Below are 15,962 nucleotides of genomic sequence, written 5' to 3' on the forward strand. Positions count from 1 at the left end.
ATTGATTCGGCTTTGTTTTCTTTGTCCAGGTTTAACCCCTGGGCTTCAAGACTGTTTCTTATGTATAGCGCTACCCCTCCTCCTCTTCTGTCCTGCCTGTCTTTCCTATACAGTGTATACCCACAAATATTATATTCGTCCCCATCACCCTCAGACAACCAAGTTTCAGTAACACCTATCATATCATAGTTACTTGTTAGTGCAGTAGCTTCAAGTTCTAAAATTTTATTTCTGATACTTCTAGCATTTGGATAGATACATTTAATGGTTGTCTTACCTGAGTTGTTATCCTTGTTCTGATGCGGTCTCCCTTCTGTTTTTTTGTTGATTTCTCCCCCCTTCCTTTCTAGTTTAAATGCTTCTGAACCTGCTCGAGGATCTTTTCTCCAAGTAGACTGGATCCCTTGTTCTTTAAGTGCAGTCCGTCCCGTCTATACAGATAGTTCTCGTTGTAGAATGTGGTCCAATGATCAAGATAGGTGAAGCCTTCCCGTGTGCACCACGTCTTCAGCCATGCGTTTAGATTAATTATTTCCAGCTGTCCATATGGTCCTTTGCAAGGTGCCGGTAGTATACCAGAAAATACCACAGTTTTGGTTTTCTCTTTTAATTTCCTTCCTAGCTCTCTGAATTTGTTTTGCAGGGATTTTGGTCCGTCTCTTCCAATGTTGTTTGTACCGATGTGGAAGACTACTACCGGGTCGTCTCCTGTTCGTTCTAGGAGCTTGTTCACATTCTCAGTGATGTGCTTGACCGAGGATCCCGGAAGGCAGCACACTGTTGTAGTAAGGGGGTCCAAACTACGAATTGAACTTGCTGTGTTTCTCAATATGGAGTCCCCAACAATCATGGCCTCCCTTCTTTTTGCTGTCTGGTCACCACTGTCAATAGGGTCCTTGATGTTGTTCCTTTCGCTCTCTTGTTGTTGGATTTTCTCGAATTTCCCACATCATGCAGGTGTCACAGATTACTGGCTTGAAGACCATGTTGATGTTTTTGTTTTTTTTAAGGTTAGTTTCTTCTGCAGCCGTCAACCTGCTTTCAAACTGCTTCTAAACTGCTGTGTACTTTTTCACGCCTGTATTACTCCCAAGCTGTCGCTTCCACTCGCTGTCGTTGGGAAGACAGCATTGTTCTGCTGTGCTGTTGGCTCCTCCCCTCGCCTGTGTCTCAGAACGGTGCTGAATGTGAATCAGCTGCTCCGAGTTTCAGCTTGTTTTATCAGAAAAACACACGCTGCTGTTTGACTTTGAGCTGCAGTGTTTCCCCAGTGTCCTGCGTTTTCTGATTAAAGCAATTAAAGATGTAATTTCTCCTTACTGCTTCTAAACTGCTCTGTACTTTTCCACGCCTGTACTTCTCCCAAGCTTTTTCTTCTTACTTAACAATATTTACAAGTGAAGCCTTTCAGGAGGTTTCCTGATTCTTTAAGATCTGGACCTCTCTCCTACCTCAGGCTGTTGAGTCGCTTATAATTTTACCTTGCCACTTTTTACTATATTTTGGGCTTCTTTTCATGCTTGGTCGCTTATGCTGAAAATGGTTAACACTGCAAAAGTCTGTTCAATTAAATATTATTCTTGTATACAAAAGCAAAACACATTATCTACCAGGTTTTTGTTTTCTCTGTAAGACATAGGGGGTCGATTGCAACATACCAAAGGTAGTCCACTTGATGTGTCTAACTAGTGGATTAAGCAGGTTTAGTCCACTTGCCTGGACTAAAGATACTACACTTGTTAATTCCGATTGCAGCGTATCAGACAATAATCACCACATGTGTATCATTGGCTAAATCAGACTAAACAAGATCATGATTGCCGTGTACCAAATCGGATGTGAGATGATCCTGTTCAGGTGGACTAATTTAGTATTATGAAGTTGTCACAGGTAGGGTGCTATGGGGCGGTGTAACTCGCCCTCCCGACCACTGGTCAGTGCTGGAGAGCCACCAGCAGTAACAGTACTGGCCAGGCAGTGGCCATGTTGAGCAGCATCACTCAGCATGGCTAGACAATCAGCTGGCTGATTGCAGGGACAGGGCTCAGCCCTATTTAAGCAGCACCTCATCCACTACTCCAGTCTCTCTGTCCTGGGATAGCAAGCTGGAAGAAGCCATGTTGTTGGAACGTGTGTTTGTTTTCCAGAGAGCTAGACAGGCAGCTGCCTGCCTCTCTCTTTTCCAACCCCGATGGACCTTTGTGAGAACACCCGGACCCTTTCCCTCCCGTCTCAGGACATTGAGCGCTGTTGTGAGCCATAGAGGAGACCACACTTCGTCACAGCGCCACCACCAATGACGGCAACAGCTGAAATGGCCATGAACATTACATGTTTTGATTTATTGTGTTCGGGACTGTTTTGTTTATCCATTTGTTTTCTAACCTGGGATTACCATTGCTGGTATTTCCGTGAGTTTCTTTTGTTTTTTTAGTGAAATACTGCTTTTTTGTGAGTTTATTTGTGAATTAATAAAACCCTGCCCAGCCCTGCCTTGCTGGTGCGCAGGATGCTCACATCCAGCCTCTGTGTCGTCACTTCCGATCCAACAAGTGCTAAGACTAACTTAGTACACTTGGATGTCCTGCATTTATACAGCAAATTTTTTAAAGGCATAGACAAGTGAATGTGTTATAGAGTTTTCGAATGACGTTTCAAGTCACGTGATCCTTATCGCGTGTCTCGAGCTGGTGGGCAGACAAGCCGTATCTGTGATTCACTTAAAGCGGTTTCAGACCTTAAAAATAGTTTAGTTTGCTTTTTTGAAAAATGGTGAACACATGTGCAGTTATTGACTGTTACAGTGTAATAAAAACTTGTACTTAAGATTTTGTAATATTCTTTACAAAATTCTGAAGCTGGAGGCCCGATATGCAGAATCGCTCATTTAAAATTTTACTGTTTAGTTTAGGAATGCAACGAAGCGTTCCTAAATACCCAGGGAAATGTTGTGACAATAGTGACGCTTTTGTTGAGTCAACGCTCAACAGTACCGTTGAATTTAGGTACGTACATTTAGAACTTTAGTGCTCTCTGACATTCGCGTCAGACAGCATAACAACATGAAGCTGACAGCATCAATGTTCTAACCCTGCCGTGTACCTGTGTATTTATGTGTTTGTCTTTTAAATATAACAGGTGGAACTAAAGAAAATAGACCTGGCTTATTGGACTTGAACAACCTGGTCTGGGTTCATTGATTGAGACAAAACACACAACGCAAACTGCACAATGTAAATACTGTATATACACCTTCAAACAATTATCATCACCCCACTAGCTGATTTTAACTCACGTTACAGTGACTACTTTACTGGAGCGCTGCAGTTGTGTCAATAGAGATGGCACAGCGAGTCCGCCCATTTATATAAGAACTGGGTTTATTATATATTTATTTACTATAGCCCTTAGAAACGTTAGGCTTTCGGGATGACCTACGGCATGACCTGTCTTTGAGTTTGAGCTTAGGCTGCCAGTGCTATAAGCTGCCGTCGGCTGAATTCGTTTTAAATTAGCTGCGGTGCTTTCAAAATTTTAACAAATGTCCATGGTTTTCTCTAATGGAAGTGTTCCCCATAAGCAACGCCTAACAGACGACTTCTTAATTCCCTGTTGGTTATTACCACGATCATTTGGTCCCTTAACTGCTCTTTTAAAGTAGTCCCAAACTGACATGGTTCAGCAAGTCCCTTTAGTGCCACTATGTACTGAGGCACGGACTCTGACTGCATTTGCTTACAGCTACGAAACGCATCCATCCAACACCACATTCCTCTTAGGCTCAAAATATCCCTTAGCACCTCCAACAACTTCTCTAGTGAATCTGGGGTACTTTCTGGAGCTATTAAATCTTTTAACAAGGCAAAGTTTTTTGTGCCGATTACAGTGAGAAAAATGGCCTTCTTCCTGGCCATCTCATTTGCTACAAAGAAATTTTCTAAACATTCCTCAAAATTTGTAATCATCTCACTTGCCCGATCAAATTCCAGTGTCTGTTACCTCCTCAACCTAGTCATGAAACATCAGTGAGCCATTCTTATAGAACGGTGAGAGTTACATTCTTACATTGTGTTACACTGATTATGTTACATTGATTATAGACTTCTCATAAGTCAACACCAATGTACCAGTTATTTATTTCACGTTTCCCAATTGTTTTACAAGTACGATAATCCTAACCCAGAGACCTGAATAATTACCATGGTAGTTGCACTGATAATTAAGGTACTCTAACTAAAGATTTTTTAATTTTTTTCACTCATTTCAAAATTTGTAGCACAAAATCAAAGGTTTCCTGCATATGTTCTTTCAAGTGTGTTACATATGAAAAAGGTAGACATTGAACTCATCAAATTTTCACCCCCTTCCTCCCTAAATATATAGCTAAGAGCATTTGGAATAACTAATAGCCATTAGAATCATGTAAGTGCCTTTAAAAAATGTTACTGATTTCAAAAAAAAATATTCAAACCAATTATGTTACTAACTGATTAATCACAGACAATAGTATCCACACATAGGTGTAGTGAGTGAATTACGTTTGTACACTCTTAATTCTGGTTGCAAAAACAAAGGTTTAGAATAAATGCTATTCCAAGGTGGTACACATTTGGTAGGCCAACATGATATTAATCAGTTACATTTCCCCATTTACTATGTGTAAATAATATAGAACAAGGCTATTCTTACTCATTATGAGATGAACTTTCATTAGACACAATTGGAATGATTCTAATGTCCATTAGAACTACAGGTAGTTCTGATAAAACATTTCCACACCTTTACCAATCTATATTAAAACTATATCCAGTAATTTAACGGATTTATGAAATACAATATACAAATCATATATAGGGTTATGTGGGGAGGTCAGCATTGTGTTGACTCTTTAAACACAATCTATACAAAAATATTTCCTCATAATTAGTCAGAATAACTAACTATCTATTGCAAAATATTTCTGGTAACCTTGCAGATCACACTCATGACAGCAGCTCGTCAGCACAGTAGTCAGTATACCTGATCACTGTGTTCCTACAGGAGAACTAAGGAACATCTTTATCAAGTAAAATATTTTACTTCTTAAAATGTCTAGAATTCAATCCAGCTACGTTATAAACCACTAGGCTATGTCAGTGCAAACTTTCCTGAACAACTTATTTGTTAATTAAGAAAATTCAATCTCTAAGACAATATCCATGTGACAGGTCATAAGCTTATGGCAATGAAAGCTTCCATGCTTTCGGGAATAAGAATATAAGAAAGTTTACAAACAAGAGGAGGCCATTTGGCCCATCTTGCTCGTTTGGTTGTTAATAGCTTATTGATCCCAGAATCTCATCAAGCAGTTTCTTGAAGGATCCCAGGGTGTTAGCTTCAGCAACAGTACTGGAGAGTTGGTTTCAGACCCTCACAATTCTCTGTGTAAAAAAATGCCTCCTATTTTCTGTTCTGAATGATCCTTTGTCTAATCTCTATTTGTGACTCCTGGTCCTTGTTTCTTTTTTCAGGTCAAAAAAGTCCCTTGGGTCGACATTGTCAATACCTTTTAGAATTTTGAATGCTTGAATCAGGTTGCCGCATAGTCTTCTTTGTTCAAGACTAAATAGATTTAATTATTTTAGTCTTTTAAACCCGGGATAATTCTAATTGTTCTTCTTTGCACTCTTTCTGGAGCAGCAATATCCTTTTTGTAGCGAGGTGACCAGAACTGAACACAATATTCTAGATGAGATCTTACTAATGCATTGTACAGTTTTAACATTACTTCCCTTGATTTAAATTCAACACTTTTCACAATATATCCGAGCATCTTGTTGGCCTTTTTTATAGCTTTCCCACGTTGTCTAGATGAAAATATTTCTGAGCCAAAATAAACTCCTAGCTCTTTTTCATAGATTCCTTCTTCAATTTCAGTATCTCCCTGTGGCAGAATGTACATAGAGGTGATGTAAATCACGAGACTCCAGTCCAGTTTGTGTGCCTGGGTTTTTATTTTCCTTCCCCAGGTCAGGGAAAGCACACTCAACAAAATAATAATAATAATAATAATAATAATAATAATAATAATAATAATAAACAATAAGGAAGCCAGGGTACACAACAATGTGTAACCCGACAAAATAAGGAAGCTGGGGTACACAACAATGTGTAGCTCGACAAAATAAAGTAAAACGGGGTTGCAGTCCCAAATAAACAAACAACAAAAACAGTCCGTCTTCCCTTTGTACTCTGCGAACGGGAAAAACACGCGGCGTAATAAATCCGGCACTTCCGGGTTGTCGCTCCTCCGAAGTATTCCCGGAAGGTCCCGTTGGTACTTTAAAATACAAAAAATGGGTTAGCAGGTGAGCCCACGACAGACGTCCCATCTTTCAACTCCCTGCTCGTTTGTTTGTTTGTTTCTCTCGCTCTCTCTCTCTCTCTCTCTCATGATCTTGCCAGAAGGAACAGAACCGTGGGCCACGCCCCCATCTGTATGCTCCGTCCCGTCCCGATTGGTCAGCGAGGGCAACCACCGTCAACCAATCCCTGATTGGCACCGCTCTTCCCGACCAGGTCGATGACGTTGCGCACCGCGGCTCCGCCCCCTTTCCAGGTGGCCAACTTCCACCTCCCCTGGGGGTGACTGCTCCTCCTCCCTAGTGTCCTCACCAGTCGGAAGGGAGATCTAAAACAAGAATCCATTCTCTCTTTGTCACACTCCTATATGATATTTATAATTTTTATTAACATTTTTATTGCCTGCATGCAGTACCTTACACTCTGTCATTTGCCATGTGTCTGCCCAGTTCTGAATCTTGTCTAGAACATTTTGAATGACCTTTGCTGCTGCAACAGTGTTTGCCACTCCTCCTATTTTTGTGTCATCTGCAAATTTAACAAGTTTGCTTACTATACCAGAATCTAAGTCATTAATGCAGATTAGGAATAGAAGAGGACCTAATACTGATCCTTGTGGTACACCACTGTTACCTCGCTCCATTTTGAGGTTTCTCCTCGAATCAGTACTTTCTGTTTTCTACATGTTAACCACTCCCTTATCCATGTACATGCATTTCATTGAATCCCCACTGCATTCAGTTTTATGCAGGACTTTGTCAAAAGCTTTCTGGAAATCTAAATAAACCATGCCATATGCTTTGCAAGTATCCATTGTCGATGTCGATCTCAAAAAAATCAAGCAGGTTAGTTAGACACGATCTCCCTTTCCTAAAACCATGCTGACTGTCTCCCAGGATACTGTTATCATATAGGTAATTTTCCATTTTAGATCTTATTATAGTTTCCAAAAGTTTACATATAATAGAAGTCAGGCTATTGGTCTGTAGTTACCTGGTTCCGTTTTGTTTCCCTTTTTGTGGATCGGTATTACAGTTGCAATTCTCCAGTCGGTACAACCCCTGTGTCAAAAGACTGTGGCATGGTCTTGGTTAGTAGTTTATAATTAAATAAATTTCTTGCTCACTAAGGGAACTACATCTCCACAGAGAATGAAGTAATCATTGTACAGATCCAGTCATACATTAATGCTATATTAAGTTGTTTTGCACGTCAGTCTCATAACCAAAGTATCGAGAATATCAGTTGTACAATTTATAGGTTACTTAAAGTATCATTCTAGCGTCCTTCACAAACACACCTGTATTGTTTAGTATACAGTTCTCCCTTGCTATAAGGCTCTCGGTTATAACACGTCTCAGATATAACGCTCCTACAGCATGTCCCTTAATTCCCTATATTAGTGAGTCATGTAATATTTCTACAGTAAATATAGTACCAGCGTTGTTCAAACTGTAAACAACTTCTCAGTCTAACTTCCACTTCTGTCTCTCCCTTTTGATATAGCATCTGAACTGAAGAAAAGCTGCACTGGCACTTCATAACACAGACATCTTATTTAGCATTCGTTTTATAACTAAATAAATATTAGGCATATTATGTGGTTATCTTTCCTAATGAATTTACTTTTTTTTTTTTGCTGGGAGAGGAGCTGCGACTTTCTCAACCTCTGGCAGCCGAACCTGGGGCGAGCCCATTCCCTCTTCTCCTTGCCCGACCCCTCTCATTCTCACACTTGGTTTGTAGGTCGAACTGAACTCCCGACCGCCGTTCAGCCAGGCTATTTATAGATCTAAAAACTGCTAATTAAAATTAAAATGTTACTTTTTTATTTATTTGTAAACAATATAACGTTGATTACATGGTGCTTTATAAATGGTTAATTCATGGAAAGTTACGTTTTTGCTTCACTACATGCGCATTATAGAGAGGGAGTTATTGTATTTTGTATTTTAGTCAGATATGTGTTGTTATGTGTCCCATGGCATCAGGGGAAAAGATGTGTTCTGCATGGACTCCATGCCTCAGCTGCCACCAGTCAGCTATTTATAGAACCAAATGACATATATACGTGTGTGTGTGTGTGTGTGTATATATATATATTAGCTCAAAGAGCCAGCTGCCCAATGTTTCGATATGTTACAAAGCTATCTTCTCATAGAACAGTTATATACTATATATATATAAATTATATATATATATATATATATATATATATATATATATATATATTCTCCAGTCCAGTGAGAAATGTGATCACAACAATTGGTCTTTCTATGAACATATACATTTTTATGGTGAGTTGATACTGAGTTAAATTCCACTGAGCCATCCATTGTAACCACTGAGCTACTCAACCCCATTGCCTGTAGCCCACCACTCTAACCACTGAGCTACTCAATCCCGATGCCCTCCGCACTGCAGCCCATCACTCTACCCACTGAGCGACTCTAACTTACTGCCATCCACACTTATGCATACAGAACGGTACACAGAAAGGGTATTCCTCTGTCTGTGAGAATTAGGTGTACAGTAAATACCACCCAGTATGCGTATATAATGAACACAAATATTTAAAAAATGTATTTATACAAATTAATATTATAGAGGTAGCAGTTATGTGGTGTAGCAGGGTGAAGCCTGGTAAAAAGGCATGAAATCTGGTCTCCTGACAGATGGAAGCACTAAAGGGAGCTACTCACACGACCTAACCAAGATGGAGCATGCCTCAAGCATAGGGTCATCTTGTGACAGCCATCTTGGAAAGGTCGGAAGCACAGGCGTTTCAGGTTGCTCAAATATCAAAACCAGGTAAGGTCACTCGCACAACCAAATAGCAACAAACAATACACAGGACCCAGCACTTCAAGCCAAAATAAATATACAAACAAAAACGGACTAACACTTAACAAAACGGTGAGCAGATTGACAGACTAACAAAACACGGTGAGTTAAACAAACAAGTATCGTGCTGGTCCCACCAGCACGTAATAGCAATTGATTCTAAACTCTGTTTGGTTTCTCCTCCTCTCTCTCCTGTTCTCCACTCACCGAACACCCAACCCTGAGTGGGTGAAAACATGCTGCTTTTCTGCAGCTGTACCGAGACTCGACTGCTAATCAATCATTCAATTGGAGTTTCGGTACAACTGCACGTGAATTAATAAAGTGCAATTCCCCATGCTCACATATTATTACTTTTTACTTGCACATGAAGTGCTGTGCAATCCTCGTGCCTAAATACAAACATACATTTTAAACACTCGTGTTACACAGACCCGTGTACCAATGACTATACACCAACATTTAACACACCACAGGCAACATATAACAGATAATATACACAGGGGTGGGCACTTTGTCACAAGGACTCACATAGAAAAGCAACCTGATGGTGTTATTGCTGTGCTTTGGCCACACTGGAATATACAGGCTCAAGAGGAGGAGCTGGAGAGATGGGAACACAGTGGAGCGAGCGAATAAACAGAACACCATCGTGAGTGATCGAGTGGCAAGGCACAGGTAAAGGGGATGGCAACTGTCTACCAAGACGACCATTACTGTGTATAATTGTAGTGTGTGTGTTTCACGAGCACCCGTGTGGGTTTTGAAATAACACTGTGATTTCACTGAGCTACTGAGATTGTGTTTATTTCATCACTTCCCCTCCCTCTCACATGACATTTGAGAGAATATTTCACATAGAGCACCAATTGTATCAAACCTCGCAATTCTACCTCCCTAAGCGTTTGCACTTTTAAACCCGTTTTGGTTCCACAGGAGTGCGTAAATGCACCATGTCAGTGAGAGATGCAGAGCATTCTTGCACTGCCAGCTTACCAAGTGTGTGTGGGCACTGCCACACATAATCTAAAACTCACCGATTACAAAAGCAGAGCCACAGAAGAAACTGCATGCTAAACCCCTTTGTGGATTCGAATCAATCACTTCTAATGTGTTGTTGTTGTATGGAGAGGAAGCACCTTGGATACATGCCAAGGCATTGTGGAATACACACTCAAAATTAAATAAAGTAGTTATCTTTTGTGTCTTGATTGTTGAAATTTTGAGTTTCTCAAATGTCTAGTTTGAAATATGACTCATTTATTACTCTGTTTATTTCTACAATAGTGGATCAGATTGAAATGAGTAGGAAACAAAATTCTACACCATTTTTCAGACAAGCTGAACATTTTCCTCTTTGATCAAATATGCACTATTCTTAAAGGATCGAAAATCTGATCATTTATGATAAAATGTAGGTACTAAAATGGATACAGTGTCATGTATGGTTTTTGGGTTAGTGCAATCCCTGTCCATGTCGGGCAGGGTTTAGGACCCAGGGGAGCCCTGTGGCAGACATGCATTCAGTGCACAGGAATCAAGCTCTCTTATTTGACCGTCTGCAGTGCGATAAGTCCTCCTCTTCGGTCAGTAAAAAAAACAAACATATTGATGCAAATTCAAATTCATGGACCACAAACTATTCTTACATAATCCAAGCAACGTTGGAAAAAATTACTTTCTGTAAACTATGCAGGACTGATTAACGTGGAACATGGAGGCAAGAAGTATGTGGCACAGGCAGCACAAGAGATCTCAAAAATATCAAAGCCATTGATGCTTGCTTCCTGTCCTGTCTAGTTTGAGATATCTCAAATTGACTAATTCTAAAAATGCTCTATATTTTGACTGGATTTCTGGCCCATTTCAAGATATCTCAAACTGGACAGGAAGTCATTTCGAGATATCTCAAATTGACTTCCTGTCCAGTTTGAGATATCTCAAATTGAATTTGAGATCTCAAAGCGAGTTTGAGATATCTTGAAATAGTTAGTTTGAGATATCTGCAATTCAATTTAAGATGGCTTGAAATGCATTTAGGAACATCTTTAAATGATTATTTGGCTAAGTCACTGTCACAAAGACGGCCGGAGTGGGTGGCGTCAGATCAGAAGCAGGAAAATAAACAGAGAAAGAGGTGGAGTTTGGTTCAGCTGAGCGAATGGTCTTGCTCAGCATTTAATGAGTGAACAGACACAGAAAATAAACTGTTGGAACAAACAAAAACACAGGCCACGGCACATTCGCCAAAATAAACAGACTAGCAAAACAGACGATACAGACAAACACGGTGAGCAGATATTTATCTACTATTATTATTATTATTAGTATTTAGTATGATGATGATGATTATTATTATTATTTTTACCTCCGTCTCCTATCCCGTTCTCCACTCACCGAACATCCAACCGCGAGTATGTGACAACGTGCATCTATATACTGTTGTGCTGGGATTCAATTGCCAATTAATTATTCACTTGAATCCCAGCACGTGAATTAATAAAGTGCAATTCCCCGTGCTCACATATTACTACATTTTACTTGCACGTGAAGTGCTGTGCAATCCTCGTGCCTAAATACACATTTTTAAACACTCGTGTTACACACACCCGTTTATATCCTGTGTACCAATGTCAATACACCAACATTTAAACACACCACACGCAACACATAACAGATAATATACACAGGGGCAGACACTTTGTCACATATATACCCCCCCCCCCCGTGCAAAGCACACATGGCCTCAAAGCCCAAAAGTCCCGTCCAAAGTCCTTGGCCAGGACCGGAGGCTTCCAGGGGCCCACAGGGTGGCATTCTCCTGCCAGGGTAGTCCTGGCAGCCAAAAGGCTGCTTGGGGAGTGGTCTCCTGACCTTCCCCCTTCTTCGGCGCCGGCAGCTCCCCTTGGTGGGGCTTCAACCACAGTTCTTCCTGCAGGGAAGAAACTGCAGAGGGAGCAGGTCTCCGGACCTCCCCCACGATCTCCGGCAGCGAAACTGCTGCTGGGGTTGGTGGTCTCCAGACCTCCTCCCCCTCCTTCGTGGCCGGCAGCTCCCCTTCATGGGGTTTTGGCCACAGTACTTCCGGCTGCGATGCAGAGCGGCGGCCAACACCAGGCGATGCAGAGCCGGCAACACCAGGCAGGCATCCTTGGGCGACGCGAGGCAGGCATCCTTGGGCGACGCGAGGCAGGCATCCTTGGGCGACGCGAGGCAGGCATCCTTGGGCGACGCGAGGCAGGCATCCTTGGGCGACGCGAGGCAGGCATCCTTGGGCGACGCGAGGCAGGGAGTCAGAACAAGCTGGGATGCGGGCATTGGCCCTCTTCTCAGTCACTGCGGCTGGGAGGTTCTTCCCCGTGCTTCTCTCAGCAGCCTATGCAAGGGCTGCTGAGGACTGCCAGCATCTAGTCCTGGTCCTTCTGGTGCAGGCAGATTAAGCTCCAGCTCCTCTCCTCATGATGGTGGGGGAAGTGATACCAGCAGGCATTCACCCTCTGCTGGTGGGGGAAGTGATACCAGCAGGCATTCACCCTCTGCTGGTAGCGGAGGCAGAGGCAGCTCCTGCTGCTCTGCTCCTGCCAAAGGAGGTGGGAGCAGCGTGTAGTCTCCTGGAGGTGGAGGTGGGAGAGTCTCCCCTTGTTACAGGGGACTGGTGCGGCTCTCCCTCCCTTGCAGGAGACTGGTGCGGCTCTGGAGACAGCAGTGGGACCTCTGCCTTCCTCTTCTCCTTTCCCCTTCTCTGCCACCTCCTCACCTTCCTCTCCTGCGGCAGTTCCTCCTCTCCTTCCTGGTAGGGGCAGCGCACCACCGGGTGCCCAAACTCCCCACAGGCAAGGCACCAGCCCTGGTCCTCCAGACCACCGAGGAACTCCTCCAGGTCCTGGTAGCCATCTCTCCAGTCCCAGCCTTCCATGTTTTTTTTTTTTTTTGTTGTTGCTGTGTTTTTTTTTTTTTTTTTTTTTTTTTTTTTTGACAAAACACCTCTCCTGGTCTGACGCTTGGAGGCGCTGTTATCCCACGCAGGACACCACGTGTCACAGAGACGGCCGGAGTGGGTGGCGTCAGACCAGAAACAGGAAAATAGAGAGAGATGGAGTTTTGTTTAGCTGAGCGAAAGTGAACAGACACAGAAAATAAACTGTTGGAACAAACAAAAACACAGGCCACGGCACATTCGCCAAAATAAACAGATTAACAAAACAAACAATACAGACAAACACGGTGAGCAGATATTTATCTACTATTATTATTAGTATTATGATGATGATTAATATTATTACTACTACTACTATTATTATTATTATTAACATTATTATTATTATTATTATTATTATTATTATTATTATTATTATTATTATTATTTCCTCCGTCTCCTATCCCGTTCTCCACTCACCGAACATCCAACCGCGAGTATGTGACAACGTGCATCTATATATACTGTTGTGCTGGGATTCAATTACCAATTAATTATTCACTTGAATCCCAGCACGTGAATTAATAAAGTGCAATTCCCCGTGCTCACATATTACTACATTTTACTTGCACGTGAAGTGCTGTGCAATCCTCGTGCCTAAATACACATATACATTTTTAAACACTCGTGTTACACAGACCCGTTTATATCCCGTGTACCAATGTCTATACACCAACATTTAAACAGACCACACGCAACACATAACAGATAATATACACAGGGGCGGGCACTTTGTATATACACTTTTATATACAGTAATAGTGTGTTTTTGTTTACAATAGAAGGTAGTTGACTTGATGAAATGTTACTGACAGTGGTATAGTGATCCACCACACATGTGCAGTGTAATGAATAACATTGCAATACATGTTATTGTGGACTTTGGCATTTAAAAACAAACAATTGTTGATGGACTTGTTGAATTTAGGTTTTGTTTTGGTATGAAGTAGGTTCCGGTAGGTGCAGGGGACCGGCCTCTGCCATTTCCAGGGTCTCTGAGAACCAGAACCTCTTGAGGGGCTATTAGGAGGGGATGCCCTTGTCTCCTTATTTCCTTGAGCACTGATGGGATCAGTAGCATGAACAGGAATGCATACATTAGGCCAGTTGACTATGAAATGATCTGTTGCCATGGCTGCTCTCTGCTTGAGAGCAAAAAAGTGGCAGCTGTGTGTTCTCTGCTGTGGCAAGTCTACCTCTTTGACCTTGTTTGTTGAATACCCAGTGTAAAACCTCTGGGCAGATCTGCCACTTGTGGGGACCATCTCTCTCCTGAGAGGTCCATGATGTTGTTGTCGAGTCTGGAGAAGTAGACTGCCTAGATTGTGATGTCCTGTGTCCTGCACCAGATCTCCATGGGTAGGAGGCAAAGCTTCCATGACTGTGCCTCCCTGGTGATTGATGTATTTTACAGTGTGGTGTTGTCTCAGACAACTAATAATTGGGGCAAAGTGTTTTAGTGCCAGGAAGACCCTGCTTAAAGCTCTAGATGATATATGTGAAGATGTTTTTGATTCTTGGAGTTCTTTTATAAGCTGCAACCACTTCAACAACAATAACTGTTTCATATTCTCTGCAGACAGAGCACTGCATTTGTATATATTTTAATACATTTTGATTATTTTTTTGAAGGCTTTTGAACCTGTATCATAATCCTCTAGCACCCTATAGTACATTTGAAAATATATAGATAAGAATAATTAAACAATATAGGTAATTGTAATGTGATGTCATTTTCATCTGATTTTAACTATCTGTTACAAAGAGATTTCAAATGACTGTATCACACTTATAATGCAATATTGGAACAAGAGAGCTCAGAATAATTGCAAAACTATTTTTATCAATTGAAAATAAAATAAAATGACTTTTGAAACTACTTGCCCTTTCAGGACCATGTGTAGGCCCTTTCCACTTCATCTTTGCACACCCAAACCATCACGTGTGTCAGCCTTCACCTTTTATCTTCTGCTTCTTAAGCACCTTTGACTACAGTAATAGCGATGTGTGCTGACACCATGGATGCTAGTTTGTAAGGCTGCTTGTAAACCTCACCTGTGATTGCAGATCTCCCACAGAATGGTCTTTCTAGACTGCAGCTCTGCTAGTACAAAATGCAGCTCTATGTGAATCTGGTCAACATATTTCATCAATTTTAGTTGAGCTCCACTGGCCACGAGTCAATTGCAGGATTGATTTCTAGTGTTCACCTCCAAAGCTGTAAACCACTGTGATAGGATGGTGTTGCGGTGAAGTCAGGCCAGATGCAGAAAGAATAACACGCACAAGGTACTGCAGGCAAAAGACTCTTGTGGCATCGTTTTTATTAAACAAAAATAAAATAAATATTTAAACAAAAAAGTTTTTAAATAAAACAAATCACGACCACATAAACACAGGTCAGGCTGAGCAACTGCCTTCACTGATCCTTCGTTCTTACTCTTAAATTTCTCTCTCCTCTCGCTCTCCCTTTCCTCCTCTGAACACCCATCCAGAGTGCAGAGAGCTGCAGGTTTATATACCAGTGACAATCTCCCGATTTAGCAAAAAATGAATCACTTAATTAATTCTGGAGATGGCCACCTTCTGCACAAGGTTTTTAATCATTTTACTAACCTCACCTCTGCCAGAACACGTTTCAAAATAAAATAACAAAAACACATGGCGCTTCGTCGTCATATTTAAATACAATAATAAATAAACACAAAATAACACCGGGGAGGAGGGGGAGACCCCATTCTAAAAATAAATAAACGATTAGTGTTGGGCTTTTACTTACAAACTGCTGCGTATGTAGCCG

Source organism: Polyodon spathula, chromosome 12 (genome assembly GCF_017654505.1).
Source record: "Polyodon spathula isolate WHYD16114869_AA chromosome 12, ASM1765450v1, whole genome shotgun sequence".
NCBI lineage: Eukaryota > Metazoa > Chordata > Actinopteri > Acipenseriformes > Polyodontidae > Polyodon > Polyodon spathula.